Below are 18,196 nucleotides of genomic sequence, written 5' to 3' on the forward strand. Positions count from 1 at the left end.
AATATTATAATGGTCTGTTATGTTTGACCATCAATAAAATGTCTCTTCAATAGTCATTTACTTCTGTTTTGTCTTTGCTGGTCACTGTGGGATTCAGAGCAAAGATGAAAGAGGGGGAAATTCCAGAAAAACTCATAGCTGTTCTTAATTCAAAACTTATAGGCTGTGTCTACACTGGCATGAATTTCCGAGAATGCTTAAAACGGAATACTATTCCGTTTTCAGTTTTTCCGGAAAAGGAGCGTCTATATTGGCAGGCTGGTTTTCTGGAAAAGCCCTTTTTCCAGAAAAGCATCTGTGGCCAATGAAGACGCGCTTTTCCGGAAAAGAGCCCCGATTGCCATTTTTGCGATCGGGGCTTTTTTCCGGAAAAGACTACTGGGCTGTCTACACTGGCCCTTTTCCGGAACAGTGTTCCAGAATAAGGACTTTTACCCGAGCGGGAGCAGAATAGTTTTTCTGGAATAGCGGCTGATTTTGTACAGTAGAGCATCGTTGCTTTTCCGGAAATTCAAGGGCCAGTGTAGACAGCTCGCAGCTTATTCCGGAAAAGCGGCTGATTTTCCGGAATAAGTGGCCCAGTGTAGACACAGCCATATCGTGAACTATTTGGGCCAGGGATCATCTTTTTGTTCTATGTTTGTACCATACCTTAGACAATGTGTCCAACTACCACAGTACAAATAGTATCTAGGGCCAGGTCCATACTATATGGAAAGGTTGGCTTAAGATAATCAATTTCCAGCTACGTAAAAAATGTAGCTGAGTTGATATACCTTAAGCCAAGCTTTGGCGCTTTCCTCACAGTGGGAGGTTGGTGGGAGAAATATCCCTGTTAACTTCCCTTACTCCTCGTGACAATGAGTAATGGTGCCTATGGGGCCACTCTCAATGTTCGATTTAGTGGGTCTTTACTTGACTCATTTAAATCGAATGCTGGAAGATCGACTGCCTCAGCTTTGATCTTCCCACAAGTGGAGACGTGGCCCAGAAATGACAACATAAATAAAGAACAGAAGACGGTGAGATTCACAAAATGAGCCAAAAGGATGTAAGAAATAATATTGCTTTTATTAATAATATTAAGTAATTATAGACTTCATGCAAATGTCTCTCAGATGGTTACATCTATACTGCACCTCTCTTGCGCAAAAGCTTATGCAAATGAAGCACAGATTAGCATATTGCCATGCTTCATTTTCATAACTAATTAGAGGGCACTTTTGCGCAAGAGGCTTTTGCGTAAAAAGGAGCTGTGTAGAAAGCTCCTTTTCGTGCAAAAAATCCCTCTTGCACAAGAGCCGTTCTTCGTCATTTTTTCCAGACAGAATGGCTCTTGTACAACACGGTTTTTCTGCGCAAAACGGAGCCTGACCTCAATCTACATAGCTCCTTATTGTGCAGCAGCAGCCCCAATTCATTATGCAAATTAAGTGTGGCAATATGCTAATCCATGCTTCAATTGCATAAGCTTTTGCGCAAGAGAGGTGCAGTATAGACGTAGCCTGAGTGTGGAGGAAATGGATTCAAATCACAACTTGGGCCAGATAGAAACCAGCTGGAGTTCCCCGAAGAAGGATGAGCTATGTTCTTCAATTCAGTACATTTCTAGATGCAATGCTATTTCAGAAAGCTCTTTAATATTCAGCAGGATCTGGGAGGTGTGCAGGATACATAACTCCAAAAATGGGATAAATTGAGTACACTAATAAATAACGCATATAGTGCAAAATTGCATGCCCAAAATATCAAGTAGTTCTGCACATAAAAAGCAATTTACAAATAAAAAAATTCAGATTTATAAGGGTACATTGGAAAAGTTACTTTAAAAGGCAAAATTGTCCAGCATAATTTATTATGGAATTAATCCATTACATGTTTGCGTCAGGTCAGGCTGTTAACGGAAACCTGCATCTTATCGAAATCAGATTGAAAAGTACAAATCGAGAATCCCTAATGGCGCAGTAAGCACACTTCAAACAGCCAGCCATATGGACTGTGTTACAGCTTGGGGTTGGTTTCCCTTGAGCCATAAACTTAGGCAGGAGAGTGCAGAAGATTCTTTATTTGATAGTGTATCTTCAAGAAAAAAAGATGCATTAAATAAATAAATAACTTAGCTCATAAACCTAGGCTCCAGACCTCCTCCCAAGTACCCCTTTCCTTTCCGTCCTATAAAGTTTGCTTTAAAAGCAAGTTTAAGAGAGAACATACACATTTTCTGATTTTACAGTGTTTTAAAAGGAGAGTCTGTCCAATCAGATGTACAGCAGGTAATACCAGAGATGTTATATTATCAGTCAACACCTAACCATTATGCAGATGGGGCCAAATTGATTAGTTCTATAATTAATGGTCAGTAAAGCTTTATGGGCCATTCTATTTTTAACAATGTTTATGTAGCTTGTAAATCAAAATTTATACTTTATTTGGAACTCAATGTGCATAAACTACTGCACAAATAATTTCCATGCATAATTGTCTCTTAAGTATTATTTATTGTGTTTGAATTATGCTATCAACCAAAGACTGAGTGGGCTCATTCTTATGAGAGGAGGGGTGATTGTTTGAATAAAATATTGAGTTGAGACTCAAGAAATCTTAGTTTGGTTCCTGGCTCTGTCACAAACTTCCTGTGTGAATTTGGGCAAATCACTTAATCTGTACACACCTCCGAGTTCCATCTGTGAAATGAATATTCTACTTCCTTCCTCTAACTTTTTCTTTGACGTATCCATTTACATTGTGAGGTTTTCAGGGCACAGATTGTTTTTTAATGTGGAAACATAGCAAACAGGCCCACTACTATAGGGGTACAAATATCTCAATTGTCCCCAAATGATCTTCAATGGACCCCTCATTATTGTCAGAAAGGCCAGAATATGAATCATATGTATAATCTTGATCCTTTATATTAATTATAAATCACAGCAGCGTACTGATATTAAACTCTTAAAACTCAAGATTTTCCAATGATCTAACTAGCCACTGGCCTGCTGGAAGATTTTTTTTTTTAAAACAGCAACACTTAGGGACCTCAAAATACCCAGTTGCCCATCCTAATTTAAAAATCTCACTCCATAATTTTGCATGTCTGTGAAGAATTCTATGTTTGACTTCAGTACATATTTCCACACATTTTACACATAGATTACATATATTTACCTAAATGTAAGTATTTTTATTATGCACAGGGATTTACAAATGACTTGTTTTTGCACCAGCAATTTCCTCGCACAAATAACTGCAAGTATAACACTGTGCTCACAACCATTTGAGGATGTAGTTTAGGGCTTTTAGATGAAGATAAAAAACATTACAACAACAAAAACAAAATGGCAGATGCAAAAAGCTAAGGCTTTGGTAAGGTAATGCTGAAATCCAGTTGCAATAATATTTTTATCTTATTTTGTTTACTGCAGTCATAATTAGAAGCCCAGCTCAGAGGAGAGTATCATTGTGTCAGGAGCCGTTCAGACACATAGAAAAAGGAGAGTCCCCACCCCAAACACTCAGTATGAAGAGTGTTAGGGGAACAGAGAGGAAATGAGGGTATGTCTACACTAGCCCCCTAGTTCGATCTAGGGAGGCTAATGTGGGCATTCGAAGTTGCAAATGAAGCCTGGGATTTAAATATCCTGGGCTTCATTTGCATCTTCCCGGGTGCCACCATTTTTAAAAGTCCCTTAGTCCAAACTCCGTGCCCACGGCTACACGCAGCATGGAGTAGGTAGTTCGAATTAGGATCTCTAATTCTAACTACTGGTACACTTCGTTCCATTAGAGATCCTAATGCGAACTACCTATTCCGTGCCGCATGTAGCCATGGGCACAGAGTTCGGACTAAGGGACTTTTAAAAATGGCGGCGCCCGGGAAGATGCAAATGACGCCTGGGATATTTAAATCCCGGGCTTCATTTGCAACTTCGAATGCCTACATTAGCCTCCCTAGTTCGAACAAGGGGGCTAGTGTAGACATACCCTGATTTACCTAGGGTCACACAGGAGGTCACTGGCAGACCTAGCAATAGAACCTAGCCAGATTCCTACTCCAAAGCCCTATTCACTGGTGACACACTGTTTACTGATACAGGAATTGAATACATTTAATTATAGTCATACAGTATTGGACATGAATTGCTGATAACCACCTTATATTGCTAGTATTAACTTTTGCCACTTTTGCTACTTAGATGTGTCTTCCATCTCCAGGACCAAATACTGATCCAGTGTTTAATCCAAAATAAAAAAGGGTCTTACTTAATGAGGTACAAATCCGCAGTGGGCTGGCCTCCTGCTGTTCATCCTCATGCCTGTCTGCCCACAAACAGCTGCAGGAAAAACTCTTGTTCTGCTTGTTTGATTTGCATTGGTTGGAGCCTTGTCTCCCTCCATGGGAAAGCAGCCATCAGGTCATAGCTTGGTGCTTAGGAGCTCAGAACTGAAGGCAGGAAAACAGGGCAGAGCAAACAATGATTGAGTGCCTATATTACTCCAACATTTGCCAGTGAGCCAGGTTCACAGGTGTTCCAATTGAGCTGAACCAATCAGCTTAGCTCATCAGGAGAGCAATATCAATTTAAATTAAAAATTTACTTTGGTGACATAATGTATGAGTGAATGAGTAGAACCACAGATAGGTGTTGCCCAAAATCTCCCAACAGGGAAGCCAATCTTTCATTTCAGTAGACTCACATACTTACTCTTTTGCTGCATCAGGCTTATACCTTGGCAGCAGTTTTAACACAAACTTTTCATATTTGAATAAACTGACCTTGCTTTTCACTTTCACAGCTCCTTTCATCAGAGGAATTCAAAGCACATTCTGAGCTTCAGGTTGAACCTCTCTAATTCGGCACTCTCTGGTCAGGCATGAATTTAGTTAGTTAGATGTCCACTTATCATGGGTGTGGCCAAGTTTCCCACAGTCCCATAAGATTTGTTTACAGCCATCAGTCCTGGCTCTCAATGTTCTGTGCTGTTATTTAGCTCTAAATTTCCACGCAAATGTCTTCTAAGATCTTAGTAAGCAGTGGATGTGTTGGTAATGCTGTTATACAATATTGACCTCCCATTGTCTGACAAATTCTCTGGTTTGGCACCAGTCAGGTTCTGAAGATGCTGGACTAGAGAGGTTCAATTGGTAATTAAATTTGCCCAACACCAATGATAATCAGTTACAATCAATTACACCTATTTTACAGATGCACAAAGTGAGGAAGATAAATGATTGCCCAAGGTCACAGCATAGCAGGGACAGAGCTGAAAACAGAAACCACTGCTTCTAACTCCCCCTCCTGCATACTGTAGTAATATAGTCATGGAGCATCCATGCATCTGATGAAGTTATTTTTGCCCACAAAAGCTTATGCCCAAATAAATCTGTTAGGGTATGTCTACACTACCACCCTAGTTCGAACTAGGGTAGTAATGCAGGCAACTGGAGTTGCAAATGAAGCCCAGGATTTGAATTTCCCGGTCTTCATTTGCATAAAGCCGGGCACCGCCATTTTTAAATTTCCGCTAGTGCGGACTCCGTGCCACGCAGCTACACATGTAGCCACGTGGCACGGAGTCTGCACTAGCGGAAATTTAAAAATGGCGGCGCCCGGCTTTATGCAAATGAAGCCTGGGAAATTCAAATCCTGGGCTTCATTTGCAACTCCGGTTGCCTGCATTACCACCCTAGTTCGAATTAGGGTAGTAGTGTAGACATACCCTTAGTCTTTAAGGTGGCACAGGACTCCTCATTGCTTTTGCAGATACAGACTAACACAGCTACCCCTGAGACTTTATAAACTATACAAAACTTACAAAGCCTATATACATACATGCACAGTTACCATGGCAAATTTCTAAACTTGGAATAAAATCAGCACCAGTTAACGGTCACAACTATTGAAGGTTATTACTTATAGGATGCAGGAGTGGGGGTTAGAAGCAGTGGCTCTTCATTGTTTTTATAAACTCCATTATTTGGAACTTGCTCTGCCAGCGTGATTTCTTCATGTTTATTGTATATCTTGCTCTTTTTTCAACAGCTATCCATTTCATGATGCTGCCTTCACATATTCTCTCTGAGTGTAATACAGAACTCAAGGCTTGTCTACATTTACAGTGCTGCAGCAGCATAGCTACTCTGGTATAGCTGTGCTACTGAAGTCACCACCCATAGCGACAGGAGAGCTTCTTCCAGAAGCTAAGTACTGCATCTCCCTGAGAAGTGGTAGCTGTTTCAAAGGTAAAAGCCCTCCATCAACATAGCACTGTCTACACTAGAGGTTAGGTCAATATAGCTACATTGCTCACGGGTTTGGATTTTTCACATCCTTGACTGATGTAGTTATAGTGATATACATTTCTACTTAAAAAAAAGGGGGGGTCCAGTAGCACGTCAGGGTATGTCTACATTACCACTCTAGTTCGAACTAGGGTGGTTAATGTAGTCAATCGAAGTTGCAAATGAAGCCCGGGATTTAAATATCCTGGGCTTCATTTGCATCTTGCCGGGCGCCGCCATTTTTAAATCCCTGGTAGTTTGGACTCCGTGCCCGTGGCTATACGTGGCACGGAGTAGGTAGTTCATGGAATGAGATGTAATGGTAGTTAGAATTAGAAAGCCTAATTCGAACTGCCTACTCCGTGCCGCGTGTAGCCGCGGGCACGGAGTCCAAACTACCGGAGATTTAAAAATGGCGGTGCCCGGCAAGATGCAAATGAAGTCCGGGATATTTAAATCAATAAATAATATATAGATAGTATCAAGAGCTTTCGTAGTCACAACCCACTTCTTCAGAGCTCAGTGAAGTCAATGAAAGGACTCCCCATTGATATAAGTGGGCTTTTGAGTCCAATATTCTTAAAATGAAGTATTCAAATAGACATTTTAAATAATTTTGTTTTTAAAATATGAGACCTTTTGTTAAGGGAAGCCCGTTAATTGAACAGAAGAAAAGAGATGTTCCATTTAAAAATTGCAGGTATTTGAGGGGATGGAATGATGCTCCCAATTCCTTGATCTCCTGTTCCATAGCTGCAAACTGATGGGTCAAAAAGGTTCAGAAGGGAATATGATAAAAGGAAGATTGTTCCCAGCACAGTCGCTCTGTGGTTTGTAACCAAACTCTACATACATCCTACTAGATGTAGGAAAGTGATTACTTTTTTGCAAGCAAATAATTTTAGAAGAGAGATACCACCTGAGGCTTAGAGTTAGGACTGTTGATTAATTGCAGTTAATACATACGATTAACTAAAAAATTAATCACAATTAATCTCACTGTTAAATAGAATACCATTTGAAATTTCTTAAATATTTCAAATGTTTTTTCCAAATTTTCAATATGGATTTAAATTACAAGTCAGAATACATGGTATACAGTGTTCACTTGATATTTTACAAATATATACATTGTAAAAATAATAAAATAATATTTTTCAATTCATTTCATAAAAGTATTGTAGAGAAAACTCTTGTGAAAGTGTAATTTACAAATGTACCTTTTTTTTGGTTACTTAACTAGACTCAAAACCAAAACAATTTAAAACTTTAGAGCCAAGAAGTCCACTCAGTCCTACTTGCCTTAATGATTGAAAAAACAAGAGGTAAATTTGTTTACATTGACAGGAGTTACTGCTGCCTGCTTCTTATTTATATCACCAGAAAATGAAAATATGCATTCACATAGAACTTTTGTAGCTGGTGTTGCAAGGTATTTACTGCCAGATATGCTAAACAGCTGTATACTTCTTCATGCTTTGGTCACCATTCTAGAGAACATGCTTCTATGCTGGTTATGCTAATTAAAAATAATGCATTAATTAAATTTGTTGCTGAACTTCTTGGGGAAGAATTGTATGTCTTCTCTGTTTTACCCACATTCTACCATATATTTCAACTCTCGGATGATGATCCAGCACATGTTCTTTTTAAGAATGCTTTCACAGCTGATATGAAAAAATGCAAAGGTAATAATGTGGGATTTCTAAATATAGCTACCACACTTCATCCAAGGCTTAAGATATGAAATGTTGTCCAATATCTAAGATGGATGAGGTGTGGGCACATTTTCAGATGTCATAAAAGTGCAAAACTCTGACATGAAAACTACAGAACCCACACCATCAAAAAAGAAAAACCAACCTGCTGTTGGTGGCATCTGACTCAGAAGATGAAAATCAACGTGAATCAGTCTACACTACTTTGGATCATTATCAAGAAGAACCTACCATGCACATGGAAGCATGTCCTCTGGAATGGTAGTCGAAGCATGAAGGGACAAATGAATCTTTAGTGTATCTAGCACATAAATATCTTGATCCATCTGCTACAGTAGTACCATGTGAATGCCTGTTCTTATTTTTGGATGACATTTCAAAGAGGAAGCAGGTAGCTTAGAGAACTTACCACCATTCCTACCATAATTTTTAAATTTGTTAAATGGAATGGTAGTTTGTTATAAACATTTATCACCATTAACATGACAGGATCCTTTTGTAAACAGTTTACATATTTAGAGACCATATCATGGTAAATATAAATTCCATGCCAAAGACTTGAAAAAGCAGTACTTTAAAGTAAGTGGACTTTTTAAAGACTAACATTTTTTACATCCTATTATTATTTGTACTTCCAACTACAGGTCTCTCTTCCACTCCATTGAATTAAACCATCTTAATCCTCATTTATGCTATTGGCATTATGGAAGCATAGCTACGTCATTGTAGATATGCCATGAAACCACACAGTGTTCTGTTGGAACTCCATCTCCCAGAGTAACATGAAAAAAGTCAATAAAATGATTCTTCTGTTAACCTAGCTGGGTCTGCACTGGGTCTGAGATTAGTTTGGAATAATTAGAGTGCTCAGTAGTGTGGATTTTTCACACTTCTGAGCACCATAAGCTATGTCCATCTAAGTTTTAGTGTAAGGCCTTAGACACAATAGTCTAAATTCAGAGACAGTGTAAGGAGTCAACAGTTGCATGGACACAGTTTTCAAACATGAATGTCTAAAGTTCAGGCTATATTTAAGCACTAAGTAAGTTGCTTGATGTTTGGATGAGCTGATCCAAATGGTCCCTATCAGCTTCACTAGGGCTACATCTACACTGCTTCTTTTGCTGGCAGAGAGTATGCAAATGAAGCGCTCATTAGCAACTTGTCACGCTTCATTTGCAAGATGTTTTTGCACAAAAACAAGCAGTGTAGATGGGTTCGTTTTGCGCAAAAAAATCCCCTTTTGTACAAGATCCTTATATCTCCTTTTTTGAGGCATAAGAATCTTGCGCAAAATAGTATTTTTGTGCAAAAAAGACCCGTCTACGCTGCTTGTTTTTGCGCAAAAACCTGTTGCGCAAAAAGTCTCGGACGGAGAATATGCAAATGAAGTATGAGAAGTTGCTAATGAGCACTTCATTTGCATACTTTCTGCCTTCAAAAGAAGCAGTGTAGACGTAGCTTAGGAGTTTGACCACCTCTACATGGAATACCAAATAGTGATATCAAATGGAAATGATTTTTAGTCATTACTAGCCTGGATCAAATTCGGTCTAACCACCTGGAGCTTAATGACTTTTGTACCCCATTACCCATCCACAAACTTATCCAGTCTCTTCATGCTTTTGGCTTTATTGCTTTGGTTTTTCCATTCAAAATCATGTATCAGGCCTATTACTATAGCAGTGAGAGATTAGTGCCAAAGCTCTTCAACTCTATCAGCATGAATTCAAATATAATTAACAGTAAAGTGAAGTTAAAGTGTCACTGAGTTATAATGAGATGATGAGACATGAAATACCTACAGCATGGTAATGTATTTAAATTCCAAGAATCATTAGTAAATGAATGCACATGGAGTTTATAGAATCATTAACCCTGTATCTATGGATTTTTGGTCCCATTCCTTATTAGGTTGATTTAATACCTCAAGGACTTTTCAATAGTGCTATATTTATACAGTGATTTAGGATTTATCCTATTAAAACCCAGGAGATTATGTATCAAATTACTAGTATAGCAGTGACTTTGCTAATGAGATGATGTAGCGTTAATACCAGTGGGAGTATGCTACCAACAGTGTTAAATTTCTGAGTATGCTCAGTGTGAGTGAGGACATTTTCTGTACTATTTTGCCTACAGAAGAGACTGTGACTTTAGAGTTTTTAGGGGCTCATCTACATAGCAGGGCTAAAGCCTAAATTAGTTATGCAACTTGACCTATGTCAATTGATGTAGCTCAAGTCGAAATAGCTTATTTCAGTATTTGGTGCTGTCTACACAGCAGGAAGCCTGAGGAAGAACATTCTTCTTCTGACTTCCCTTACTGTCCAGGAAATGAGGGTTCCAGGAGTCGGAATAAGAAGTCCTCCAGCTTGACATTATTTTGACATTATGTCGAAATAACTGATTGTAGTATAGACATGTACTATGTTATTTAGGAATAACATTAGTTATTCCAAAATATCACTGCTGTGTAGATGCACCCTAAATGATGAGGGATTGAATACATGTACAGAAGCATGTAGAAATCTGAAGCAAACAGTGTGAGCTAAGCACCCAGGCAACTAGAAGAAAACTCTGTGTGTTCTTTCAAACCAGCCTGCATTCTTTGGGCTAAAGAGTTTGTTGAGGTCTATATCTTATCATGCTCGCTCAAACATCTTTCAGTATCTCAGGTATTAAAATATACATACTTATGTTTGGCGTTTTTAAAATTTTCTGACACACACAAAAACAGTTTGGAAACAAACACAAGAAGTTCCAATCTTTATTGTGTGCAAATCTCTATGGAAAAATGGTACTTGTATTATAAGCAAGAGTGCTAAGCTTTATTTTGGAAGCCAAAACCTTCAGAAGAATGATAGGTTTATTCTCCTCCCCCCTCTCACCTCCTAAGCCAAGCAAATGTATTTTCCAAAGACACCATCACAGCCTCTAGTTAGTGTCTTAGGAATGTTATGTTATTTCATTTCATTCCGGTGGGGATCAGGGATTTTCTCTCTTTATTTATGACTGTCATTTTTATGCATTAAGCTTGCAAACCCTCTCTGACTATCGAACCATTCATACAACCTGAAAGGGCTTCAGATAATTTACTGTTGCAAGACAGAATTTCTTCCACAATGATGTGAGAAATTACATGCTTGACTCCTCTTTTATGGCTTATGGGCCAAATCCTGCCCTCATTTACACCTATTTAGTAATAAATAACCTCCTCTGAGACCACTGATATGTTCTGATTTCTTAATGGATAAGAAAGCAGGGACTTTTTGCTATCACTTCCACCACTACTCTCCACTCCTCCCTGCTAGCGTAGGGGGGCTGAGAATCCAAGATCACCTCTAAGGTTGGTGTCAGATTAAATGCTACTGGTTTTCATGCTGCATTAGAAGCAGAAAAACAACATCCCTCCTCACCTTTCTGCCATTTTTATCAGGGAATTTGCTGGTGGAAACTCTGACCTGGGAGGTGCAGTTAGTTTTAGTAATAATGAAACGGGAAGAGTAATGTGTTGTGTGCAGTGTGTTCCAAAACTGTTGTCCAAACAAAGAATGTGATTTCTCTTTATTAACGTCTGCTAGCAAAATGCTCCCATCTCAGTTCTGCTCATCATTCCAGTACAGTTTAACACTCCTGATGCCCTGGAAGGCTTATCTCCCCAATAGAAAGAAAAGAAATAAGAATGGTGGGGGAATGGGACATGGAGGGAAAGTGGGAGAAGAGGGAGGAGAATGGGTAACAATGGTTATGGCAGAAAGGAATATGGGGGCCAAGCAGAACCCCCACCATATTGCTGAGAGAGAAAAGGGAGCACACAAGGCCCCTATCATGACTGGGAAAATGGGGAGAGGAAGGAGCACACAGTGCTGCTGGCAAAGGGGCAAGGGCCAGAGACATGGGGGCCTACAGAAATAAAGTGTGTGGCGCTCTAGTCACAGACTAGATCCCACCTTAACTGAGAAACTGTCTTGTGGATCATGCCCCACCCCAGTCACTATGTGGACACACCACCCATCCCATTCAACATCACCATCACCACCCCTGTGTTACTCTGTCAGCTACATAAATTGTTTTCACAGAAATTTAGTATTGCAAGTGTATATAATGCATGTTGAGTTCTCTCTAATGTAACAGGTGGAAAGCGAAAGGAGAGTTATTTATCTCTGCAGAGCCTTCCACGCAGAGAGGATAGCAGTTGGTCCACGCACTATAGATTTTAATAGCTGAAATACAAGACTGGATGGTAGTGAGGAAGACCTGGCTTTTATTCCCAAACAACCAGAAATCACTATGGCACCTCACTTCACTCTCTGAGTTAGATTAGATACCCTCTCCAGCAGGATCAGATTAACACAGGGGCTTTCGGGACTGCAGCCCCAGGGGGAGTTGCCGCAAAAATAAATCCTGGACAGGGTCACCAACCTGCTGATCACAATCAACAGGTCAATCTTCAGGGTGCTGAAAGTCCAAATATGCAGCAGTGCACTGGCAGATTGCCTGTGTGCCGTGGTAACAACTCTCTTGGGAGTAACCAGCTACTGGCACATCTCTGTGGCCCCTAGCAGGGGGGAAAGTGGTCTCCATGCACTGGCCTCACCCTCAATATCATCCCTACACCTCCCAGCCAATGGGAGTTGTGGAGGTGGCAGTTGGTGGCACAGGCAGTGCATGGAGAAATGCTGTCCTCCACCTCCATGGGTTCACAGAGATATGCCAGCAGCTGGCTGCTTGAGGAGTAGCATGGGACCATGGCATTCAGGCAGAGTGCTAGCGCCCTGCTGCCCTGCCAGTCAGGAGCATCCTATGGTATACAGCAGGGGTGGGCAATCATTTTTAAAAGGGGGCCACTTCAGAAATTTCTGAAATGGCCCCAGGCCACGCCAGAAAGGGAGGAGCCTCAGGCAGAAGGGCCTGATGGGTCTGACAAGTGCGCAAAGTCTCCTCGCTCTGCAAGAGCATGCAACGGCTGGAAACACGCACCAGCTGATTTGACTAGAGACACACACCAAGTGTTTTAGAACAGCTATCATGTCTCTCTAGCCCAGAGGAGGGCAAAGGGCCGGCCAAGCCGGTGGATCGGGCCCACGGTTGCCCCAAGCAAATCAGGGCCTGGGGCAGGGGAACATGCGAAGTCTCCTCACCCCCACGATGGCTAGAGAGAGACACGCCAGCTGTTTTAAAACAGCCAACATCTTTCTCTAGCTACTGCGTGCCAGGGAAAGGACGCAAGAGACATTGTGTGCTCCCTGCCCCAAAGACATGCGGTAGCTAGAGATAAAATCCATCTGTTTTAAATAGCCAGCATGTCTCTCTAGCTGTCGCATGCTCTTTCAAGGGCGAGGTGACTTTGCGTGCTCCCTCACCCTGAGGCCCTTATTGGCCTGGGGAGCAGCAGGACGGCCACAGGACAAATCTAACAGCTTGATGGGCCAGATCCGGCCTATGGAGGGCCCTTTACCCACCCCTGGTGTAAAAGGACCCACAAAATCTAATATCTCTGGGCCCACAGGAGAGTTAATCCAGGCCTGCTCTTCATTGTACAGTTATGGCTTCAAAGCCAGAAAGGGCACCTGTGATTATTTAATCTGACCTCATGTAGAACACCGGCCCTAGCATTCCCCTGAAATAATTCTCATTCTCACTAGAGCCTCTCTTTAAAAAGCCAGCTAATCTTCATTTAAAAATTGCTAGAGATGGAAAATCCAGTTGGATACTATTTATCTTCCTAGGTCACAGGAATGGTTTACAGATTAAAATTTCATTGCATTTCACTTCAACCTCTTAGGCACTAGATGACTGATAGGGGGTATTAATAATTAATATAATGTTTCATTTAAAAGACCAAAGTACACATAAAATGGTCCCTAAAGAAGGATACACTAAAAAAAAAAAAAAGTGATTGACAAGGAGAGATAACATTGATTTTTGGATTTTAGTACAGATACCATTTTGTCCTCTAGCTAAAGGAAACAAATGCAGACTCTGACAAATGGATCTCTATTAGAGACATAACCCTGTTTCTAGAGTTAATAATGCTTGTGAATTGTCTATATTGGAAACAGAGTTCCCACAAAACTGGAAAAAATTCTGATAATTACAACCACTAACTCAGTGACTTTACTCACTTTTGGAGTATTTCAGTCACCAAAGATGACCTCCAATGGTTAAAACCAAAAGTGAATAGTAGTCAGATGTATTTGGTTAGCTTTTCAACTCCGCTTTACCATATAGAGAGTTTGAATCCACAGTGAAAATGAAATAAAGCATCTGGGCAACATTCCTTCACAGCGCCAGCCTCTACTCAAACTTAATCCCTTAAGCACCATAGCTCACAGTGTTGAGATTTAAATATATTCACAAACTGTAATGGGAAGGCTTAATGCAGAGAGAATTTTAAAAAATCTATTAAACAAAACATTAGACTATCTTAACAAATATAACTTTCTGAAAAAATGCAATAAAATGTTTACTTGTTGCAAACAAACCATTTCTTGGTTTTTATTTTGTATTGAGAAGGTTCAGTGTACAAGATATACATTCGTCCCCATTTTAAATTAAACTGGACTAATGATTTGGCTTTCGTGTGAAGATGTGAAATCCAGGACTGAATATAATCGCATCAAGCCCCCAAGTCCTGCTGAGCAAGCGCATGTGTTTGAGAAGGACACTAAGCCTTGATTGAATGATGCCAAGACCGGGAGAGTCCATCACTTCCTCAAACAAGCTGTTCCAATGGTTGAGGACACAGCACCTATTCCAAAATAGCCATTTCGGAAGAGGCACTATTCCTCATAGAATGAGGTTTACAGAACTCGAAATAATCGCTCCGCCATTTCAAAATTATTTTGTAATAACTTTGTGAGCATCTACACAGCCAAACTGGTATTTCAAAATAGAGGCTATCATTCCAAAATAACTTTGCTGTGTGGACATACCCTTAGTGACTCAATATCGGGGTGTGCACAGCTCAGAAGCCAAACAACATGTAACCAGCTGAACTGGGCCTTTTATAAAAGAACAGGGACTGACTTCATTAGTTTTAGACAGCAGGCTTTTGACCTTCCTGTGAAGATTGGGGCAATTGGCAGTATCTCAGACAATCACATACAAGAGAGAAGCCTAATGTATTACTTATTATCTTTCACAGAAATTGGAAGAATTAAAATGCTGAGACCTCATTCCTGTTCTTGCTGCAGTCTTAGGAACAGGAAAGGGCAGGAATAGTTTCTTGAAGAACTCATGTGATCTCATTCTAATCGGGAGATCATCAGTTTGTGTCTTTTCACAGATTTCATTTAGCACAGGCCAAATATTTCCAAGAGAGTGACAACACCAGATACGCTACTAGACTTCAGAATACCATTATGAAGCCTATAATTAAGAGCCTGATATTTGTACAACACATAAAGGATGGAAAGCAAAGGTTCCATAGAGAACAAAAAAAGTCTAACTTTTTATCCATTTTTTTTCAGTTACTCCATTAAAGAAAAACAACAAAGATACGTATTATTAGACACAAGTTAGAAGTTTAAACGCAAAATACAAAATGCAACTTTATACAGGTTGCACAATGGGATGGCACAATTAAAAACTGAGATGTAAAGTAGTGTAAAGTACAGTGTAAAGTGGTGAGTTAGCTTACTCACTGTCCATGACAGTAAGTCTCTTGATGGAGTGAGGACAAAGAATCCAGGAAAATTATTGAGCTTCTGAATAATCCTCTACGTGATGGGAAGTGTGGCTGAAACCTTCTAAATAATAGATTTTAAGGAGCTGTGGGGAAGGCAATCCGCTATCCCGTGGATGCCAGGGCGTATGTTTGGAGGTCTCTTCTTGTCCCTCATACATCTTACAGCATGGCTCCTAAATTACTCATTTTCCCATTGGCTAACCACCCAATATCTGCATGCCTTCTCCTAATCCAAGTATGGTGCCAACACATTATTTGTATAGCAGTATGAGCTTTGCATACATGCCAGCCAGTCCTGGAAGGAAGCACAGCACATGATCTGTCTGCTTGTTGGTTCTCATCCTCTGTCTGTCTGCTTGTTGGTTCTCATCCTCTGTCTATACTAACACAGACTGCATATCTTAGTGCCTTCCATCTTTAAAACCCACCTGCAAAATCCAGCAAAGCCCTGTATCTAGAGAGTCACATATCAGGGGCACTTGTGGGTTCCATAGGGAATGGAAAGCATTTATCAACCCACATCTTTTCCATATCCCATATCAGGGCTCTACAGCTTATTGTTTCCCTGAGCACAGAGATGGCCAGACTTATTTCCTGAGTAAATTAACTGAAAATACTAGAAAAGGGGAAGGTCAGATTTAACAGGAGTTCCCTCAACAGCAAAGGCACTTACTGTGCTGGAGAAGCAGTTCTGCAGTTCAAGTATGTGGTTTTCAAATAAGAATGAAATAGGAACAGTAACAGTTATCAAAGCAGTTAAGTGCGAAAACAAAGGTTGCATTCTTTTTTCATTTCTTTTACTGTCTGACATATGATTTATGGCAACGTTTCATGTGTTTCATCTTGTAGAAACCAAAGTAATTTATTTTACTAGAAAGGGCTTTATCCAGTCAAAGCCCTGAATCCAACTCCAACAGCTCCTTTTGATTACAGTGTACCATTGCCCCCATAATGCATACCATATAACATGTTGAATGAAACGATCAGACTGTATCATCCAATATTTATTTTAAAACCACAAACATTTAGAATCAAAATGTGGATATGGATGTGAGAATTCATTCTTCACATATAGCTGATAGTAGCTGGCAAGTATATCTTACAGCAGCCAATCTCACACAACCTCTTGCATCTACACTGTAGCGCTAGTTAAAAATAAGATTTGCAATTTAACAGTGCCAAATTTCAAAATAGACCTCTATTGCAATAAGTCCCTTAATCCTAATGGGATGAGGTTTACTGGGACATCGGAATAAGATGTCCATTATTTCGACTGTATTTTGAAGTAATGGGTGTGCTGTGAAGACATAGAAAATGCTATTTCAGGATACTAGACATACCCTGAAATAGCGCCTGCTGTCTAGAAGTACCAGTATGGAATATCATTCCTTAAAAGGCGAAATGGAGAGATGTATTTTTGTAATAAATGATAGGGAAGTATGCATAACAGATCCACATGAAAAGAAAAAAAACTGCATCAGCTTCTAAATACCCACTGATCTAATGAAAAAAGTCTGTTCCTCAATGTTAATTTCTGAATTTATAAACTAGAACGCTGTCATTCGCTACTCTGGCAGAAAGATACATTGTGTGTGTGATTCTGTCAAGTGACTGAAGCTTTTAGTGAAGTGATCCATTACATTGGGCATCTCAAGAAGGCAAAGATTTTATAATCTTTAAAAGTGCTGAGTATCTTTGAAAATCAGGCCACTTATTTGGGTATCTAAAAGAATGTATTTAGAAATCCAGCATTAGGCTCTTACTTACAAAAAAAAATCTTTAGGTTTTAAATGAGAAATCTCTCAATAATCAGTTGTGGCTGAAAATATTACAATACTGGAAAACTTACCAAGCATTTGGGGGTGCACAGGCCTCCCACTGGAATTCCCTGGGCCCAGCCTGGGAGGGAGGAAAGGGGAGGCTTCTCAGGCTGGCTGGATGTGGAAGCAATGATGGGAAGGCTGTGCTGTTGTTTCTGTAGCCGATGTTGGGGCTGTGCTGTCCGGCCCTAGCTGTGTTCCTGGGGGAAAGGATGGGGTGGAGAGCAGTGGTGAGGTGCTGTGACGGAGGATTGAGGGGAGGAGTTAATATTCTTACACAACAATTTTGTTTCATGGAAATTAATACATTTATCAGGCATGATTATAACATGGTCCTTAAGTGGTATCAGTACATCTTTTAGACAGTTTTATATGCCAGGCTGAGTTGAAAATTCATTACTTTGGACAATTTGAAGTACAGGCATTTTGTCTGTATTCCTCCTCTCTTCCTTTTCTGATGTGAAAAACCAGGGTGCAAAGAAAACAAATAGTATTCGGATATCAATGCCGTGAAGGCTAGAACTTTAACAGGGTTCAAAAAAGAGCTAGATAGAATCATGGAGATTAGGACCATCAATGGCTATTAGCCAGGATGGGTAGGAAGGGGATCCCTAGCCTCTGTTTCGCTGGAGGTGGGTGAAAGGGGAGGGATCACATGAGGATTACGTGTTGTGATCTCTCCCTC

The 18,196-nt window shown here is 40.2% G+C and overlaps 1 long non-coding RNA gene across 2 annotated transcripts in view; it reads right to left on the minus strand.

Annotated features, from left to right (window-relative positions):
* Positions 1 to 1,119: 1,119 nt before the first annotated feature.
* Positions 1,120 to 18,196, minus strand: part of LOC142829060 (uncharacterized) — a 63,883-nt gene continuing 46,806 nt past the window's right edge. Inside the window, exons 2-4 of one of the 2 annotated variants that reach the window (XR_012903266.1) lie at positions 17,541 to 17,711; positions 4,261 to 4,441; positions 1,120 to 2,079 (exon numbers count right to left, since the gene is read on the minus strand). This is a non-coding gene — a long non-coding RNA (uncharacterized LOC142829060). Of the gene's footprint in view, positions 2,080 to 3,939; positions 4,442 to 17,540; positions 17,712 to 18,196 lie in introns of those variants that run through there. The other variant, XR_012903265.1, reaches the window with a different exon arrangement.

This window comes from Pelodiscus sinensis, chromosome 1, assembly GCF_049634645.1.
Source record: "Pelodiscus sinensis isolate JC-2024 chromosome 1, ASM4963464v1, whole genome shotgun sequence".
Classification (NCBI taxonomy): domain Eukaryota; kingdom Metazoa; phylum Chordata; order Testudines; family Trionychidae; genus Pelodiscus; species Pelodiscus sinensis.